We start from the raw sequence: 6,553 nt of genomic DNA, 5'->3' as shown, positions 1-6,553 counted from the left end.
TCACACGGAAACGGGGACTTTTCAGAGCTTTTCGTGTGATTTTGGTGCCTGGCTCTATTTCAGTGCATTTTTGGTGACTTTTGCCTATTTCAGCTCCAGACCTGATTCTGAGAGCGAGGCTGGCTACTGACCAACCCTTTGGAGTGTCACACATTAACAGTTTTCAGCCAATCAGAGAGAGGACTGGAGAGTGGTCACCGCCCCCGCCCTCAGAAAAACCTCTCTCTCTCTCTCTCTCTCTCAGCCCCCGACTCCCTCTTAAGTCTAGCTTTCTTAGACTTAAGCGTACTTCCTCAGATGCATGGGAACTGTAGTTCATTGTGGCACCAGAGCTCTTTCTCACAAAACTACAATTCCCAGGGTTCCCTAGCACTGAGCCAGGGCAGTTAAAGCGGTCTCAAACTGGATTATTTCTTCAGTATGGATTGGACCTTGAGCATTTTTAATAACGAAGGTCCAAAACACTGCAGAAATAATCCAGTTTGTGACCACTTTAACTCTTCTGGCTCAGTGCTATGAAATCCTGGGAATTGTAGTTTGTTGTCACACCAGAGTTTGCTGAGAGAGAAGGTTAAATGTCTCTGAAAACCAGAATTCCCAGGATTCCCTAGCACTGAGCCATGGCAATTAAAAGGGTGTCAAACTGGATTTATTTCTGCAGTGCGGTTGCATCCAAACACATTTCTATTTGGCACAAAGCTTCCTGAACCCCCTTCATGTCAAAATAAATATCTTAAAAGGACTGAAAGATTCTTTGTTTGGTTCAATGGTGATTTTGAGAGTTGAAATAAGTTACAATTATTTTTATTCAATTATGTTTACGTTTATTTGCAAAACATCTGCCATTTTAACATTATGGGAATTTTCCAGGAATTGTGACTGAATATTCCGTGTGATCTGGGGGGATTCAGCGGGTTTTGGACAAACACTTTCGGGAATTATCTTCCAGGCTTGTTGGCAACACTGTCCTGGACACAGGGTGACTAGAGGCCCTCCTTTCCCAGGATATGACCTCCATTTCAGCCTTCAGTCCAGGAGGAATTTCAAACCTCTCCCCTTTTGAGCATGACAGCATGAATGTACATTGATATGCTTGTTTTTAGCTTTTATTTTGTATCATCCTACATTTTTCTTGAACATTTTGCAGTGCCTTTCCCTCCTTTGCAGGGCCAAAACACACATTGCAGAAATAATCCAGTTTGAGACCGCTTTAACTGCCCTGGCTTAATGCTAGGGAATTCTGGGAAATGTAGTTTAGTGAGACATTTAGCCTTCTCTATCAGAGAGCTCTGGTGTCATGATAAATTACAACTCCCAGGATTCCCTAGCCCTGGGCCAGGGCAGGTAAAGCGGTCTCAAATTACCTTATTTCTGCAGTGTGTTTTGTACTGCATTTATGACATCTGGTCACCCTGCCTGGACTGAAGGTTGAAATGTTGGACATGTCCTGGGAAAGGAGGACTTCTGGTCACCCTGTATCCAGGGGTAGCCATGTTGGCCACATAACACAGTACAGTATTGTGAAGTCGAAGGCTTTCATGGCCGGCATCCATAGTTTTTCGTGGGTTTTTCGGGCTATGTGGCCATGTTCTAGAAGAGTTTCTTCCTGACCATTCGCCAACATCTGTGGCTGGCATCTTCAGAGAATGCTTGCCTGGAAAGGATTTGGGTCAACAGGTCTCTCTGGTCCTTGGCTGAGCGAAGCATTTGTTGGATTTTCTTCCTTGGTTTGTAAACCATTTGGAGGTTGTGTTTCCTCACCATTTCCCCTATTCTGTCTGTGACTCCTTTGATGTATGGTAAAAATACCTTCCCTTTGGGTGGCTGCTTGTCTTCACTCCTCTGGGTTTTTCTGGGCCTGACAGCCCTTCTGATGTCTGAGCTGGAATAACCATTAGCCTGTAGAGCCCGGTCCTCATCTTCCAAGAAGTGGGTTCGCAGATGCGTTTTGCCCGGTCTACCAGTGTTTTGATTGTGCTTCTGTTTTGTCCTGAGTGATGGTTGGCGTTCTTGTGCGGGTATCTGTCTGTATGTGTAGGTTTTCTGTATACTGTGTGACCCAAACGTTGGTTCGGTTGTCGTAGTCATTTGCTCAGCCAAATATCAGAGAGACCCTCTCACAGCCGCAGGAGTTTACTGCATACCATGTAGCTGTGGACAAGTCTTCATAGGGACCACCAAACGCAGTGTAAAAACAAGAATCAAGGAACACGAGAGACACTGCAGACTGGGCCAGCCAGAAAAATCAGCAGTAGCAGAACATGTTACAAACCATCCTGGGCATAAAATACTGTTTGAAAACACCGAAGTTCTGGACCATGCCAACCACTACCATGTCAAGATGCACAGGGAAGCCATTGAAATTCACAAACACCTGGACAATTTCAACAGGAAAGAGGGAACCCTTAAAGTAAACAAGGTTTGGCTACCAGTCCTGAAAAATAGCAAGATGAAAACTCAACAAATGCAAATGAGAAATCTCCCAGCAGACAATGAGCACTATCAAGCAGACACTAATCATCTTTTGCAGACCCTCACACCCTGAGGCCTGCCATTAGCAACAGAACAATACACATGCAAATCACTCCTGCCTTTCCAGGTCACACAATATATATACCCAAGTCCTATCCAGGCAAACACTCTCTGAAGATACCAGCCACAGATGTTGGCAAAACATCAGGAATAAACTCTTCTAGAACATGGCCAGATTGCCCAAAACCCCCACAAAAACTAAAGTACAGTATTACCCAAAATCCACAAAACTGAGATACCTTGGTTGGACCAAGCAAAATACACAAAACACATATTGCAAGCTTTGGAAGCTTCATCAGGCAAAGGTGTTAAGAACCATATGGAAAAAAGAAAAAAGAGAGATGATGTTGGTCATAGCCCTTCATTTGGTCTAGATGCTGTGGTTTTTGTCCACAATTCTGATGGTATGGAGGGGTATTAATGCAGGTGGACCCCTCCGCCCATGTAGGTACTGGGAGATTCAGTCCAGCAAATAAACTTTAAATTCTATTAGCAACACAAAACGCTACTATGAACCAGTCTATACATAGAAGCACTCTATGATAGGGTTGCCTTAGGGTTGCCATAAGAGGAAAAAATGACTTGGAGGCACACAGCAACAACAAGAACACCACCAACAACGGCTTGTTAAGACTCATAATTGTGAGTTTCCTCTGCTAGTTCATGACATTTCATACAATTGAGGCTGCACCTACACTAGAAATAATGCAGTTGGACATCACTTCAAGTGCTGTAGCTCCATCCTATGAAGTTCTGGGATTTGTAGTTTTACAAGTCTTTTCGCCTTGCTGCCAAAGAGGATGAGTGCCTCACAAAACAACTGCCAGGATTCTGTATGATGGAGCCACGGCAGTTAAAGCAGCATCAAAGTGCAGTTTTGCATTATTTCTACAATGTAGATGCACCCTATGCTAAGTGCTGTAGCTCCATCCAATGATATCCTGAAATTTGTGGTGCTTCACAAAACTACAGATCCCAGAATTCTGTATGATGGCGCCATGGCATTTAAAGTTGGGTCAAACTGCATCTTCTCAATATCAAAGCAGTTCACCACTTTGGAAACCTTTTGGTCCTTCCGAAGGTTCACGAAATCGTTTGTTTCCCATGAAATCACCTTAGCCTGGGGCTTGTTTTAAAGTATAAATAATACTAGGAAAACCTGGTTTCCATGCCACAGTTGCCACAGTCGCTGCCAGGTGGGTGTTGCCCTCAAACTCCCAGTCTGAGCTGCTCCTCCTCTCTGTGGACCATTCTTCAAGACAGGTAGATATTACCCCTCCATCCAACCCCCAAACTCCAGTATTCCCTTTCACTTTTCCATTTCAGTTAGCTCTGTATACTGGATGTCATTCTTGTATATGTGTTCTTTCATATTATTTCCAAAGAAAAGTTCGCTTAGTTCACCCATACCTGGAGTCTCTACCAGTGAGTACTGGTATGATTGGTGCCTCTAGTCCTGAAGGTACCCCCTTCTCACAAGCTAGACAGTTTCCCAAAGATAGACTTCTACTAGTAGTGGAGGTTCCCTGAGCCTCACACCATTATTTATTTATTTATTTATTTATTTAGCGCTGTAGATTGTGGGTAACAGTCTTTGCAGAAATGGCTATACACACTGGGTTGTGTCAAAAGTTGTATTTCACCAGTGGGTCTTATCTTTCTGATCATAAGGTCCCTGCTGTTTTATACCAATATTTGGGTGCATCTACACTGTAGAAATAATGCAGTTGGACACCACTTTAAGTGCTGTAGCTCCATCTTGTGGAATTCTGGGATTTGCAGTTTTACAAGGTCTTTAGCCTTCAATGCCAAAGAGTACTGGTGCCTCATATGACTACAAATCCTGTAAGAAGAAGCCATGTCAATTAAGGTAAGGTCAAACTGCATTATTGCTACAATGTAGATGCACCCTTAGTAAGCCCAAGTATCAATTATGTTGGCCCTTCCACATCTTGCTTGATGTATGGCAGTAAAAAAAAAAAGAATGAAAGAAAATAAATGAAGATGAAAAAGACTAGACTGACTTTACAACATATTAACAATACCTGGAGTACCCCAAAATGGGTAGACAGGTAGAGTATTTAGGAACACAACAGGGGATAAAAGGGAACCGGGTCTTGTTTGCCGGGTTGTCAAGAGCTCATCTTTCACTTTCAGTTTTTGTGAGAAATGCAGTGTGTGTGTGTGTGCTTGAGTGCCGCATTCTTTAGCAAGCCCCTTCATGCTTTGTTTTGAGCCATCCACATGTCTGGGGTCAATGTGGTGTATTCAAAATACTACCTTGCCTAGCGTTTCTTAGGTCATTACAGCCTCTGCAGCCCATCAAGCAATGCAATACCAAAATATAGCTGGATCGTGGGGTTATCAGAGCATTTACAAGACTTTCTCAGCCAATGTGGAGAAACATTTTAAAATACGCCTTGCTCAGAGTGGCTGTCATTCCCCAGGTTGCTTCTGGTTTTTATGTAGCAAAATAAAATAGGTTTGGTATATTGTGAGTGTAAAGTCTCTTTCGTTCCAATTTTGTCTTTGGATTCCTTCCTTTCCTTTTTTTTTCTTTCAGAGAAAGGAGAATGGAAGAAACTCACAGAGATTTTTAGAAAAAGAAAGGTCAGAGAAGAGGAGCTGAATAGCAACACTAATGTCCCCCAAGGGAAGCAACCAATACTAGATAGTGCCAGGACTGTATTTGAACTGTTTCTCTTCAATAGTTCTGAATGAGAATAAGAAAATTTACTTGTCGGTTTTTGTTTCATAAAAACAATATTTACCAGTTATATGTATACAATTCTTTTGTTGTGGAGTACTGTTGATGACAATGGCAACCCCCCCTCGGAAGAAACTTGCCAAGAAAACCCCATGATAGGTTCACCTTGGGATTGTCATAATTTGGAAACTACTTGAAGGCACACAACAACAAAAGCAACAACAATAACAACAACAACTGTTGATGGGGGTATAAGGAAACAAATGTCTTTGTTTCCTGAATCCTCCCTGTTCATGTGTATTCCTTTTCAAGTTCATTCTCATTCTCTTTCGGTGGGTGGCTGGGGGAGATTTTTTCCCCCCTTCAAAATCCATGTTTTCTTCTACCCACATTTCCAAACAAGGACAAATGGGGTGACAGTGATGGTGGAAAGAATGGGATTTTTCATGTTCATTTCAGTAATGTAAATATGTATGTGAGGAGATTACTGCACATGACTTTTGAGCCATGATTATAGTAATATAATAGTGCTCTTGGCGATACTTATAACATGATGTTGCCTCCAGCCCATTACTGATGTTTCTGCCAAGTGTGATTAAAACATCCTTTTTTCTTTGATGGGGAAAACTTGTCAATAGCTTCCAATTGCATGGCAGTCCTTACTTGTGAAATGTCGCTTGCTAGGGTAGTTTCAAGATCGGCAGTTATGTGGTGTCAGTCTCCTCCTTTCCTCACCTTCCTCTTCGCTATTCCTAAGCATCCTGATTCAATTTTTTTTTGGCTTTTCTTTTTTACAATTTAAATTGCATTATCAGAACTTTGGAATTGTATTAAAAAAAGAACAAATGAAGTGAAATGAAATGAAAGGTATGCTGGATAGGATATAGGGCAAGACGTCAGGGTTAATGGAAAGTGCAGCAGAGCGTGCGATGGCAGCAGCAGCATCAGTCATGCAACTGCAAAGATGGGGTGACCAGACATCCTCCTTTCCCAGGACATGTCCAACATTTTACCCTTCTCTCTAGGGGGAATTTCAAAATGCCCTCCATTTTTAGCATTACAAAGGAGCATGATTTTTTTATTGTATTGTATTGTATTGTTTTTATTGTATTGTTTTTAATGTTGTAAGCCACCCTGAGTCCCAGTCCTGGGAGAAGGGCAGGATATAAATAAATATAATAAATAAATGAATACATTTATATTAGCATTTTTTAACTTTTATTTTGTAATGGCATACATTTTTCTTGAATGCCCTATATTTTGCAGTGCTTTGTCCTCATTTGAGGTTATGACATGTGGTCACCCTGGAAGATG

Source organism: Sceloporus occidentalis, unplaced genomic scaffold (genome assembly GCF_023333645.1).
Source record: "Sceloporus occidentalis isolate IW3139 unplaced genomic scaffold, rSceOcc1.0.p SCAF_4, whole genome shotgun sequence".
Lineage (NCBI taxonomy): Eukaryota > Metazoa > Chordata > Lepidosauria > Squamata > Phrynosomatidae > Sceloporus > Sceloporus occidentalis.
The sequence above is the reverse complement of the archived record's forward strand: the minus strand, read 5'-3'. Positions refer to the sequence as shown.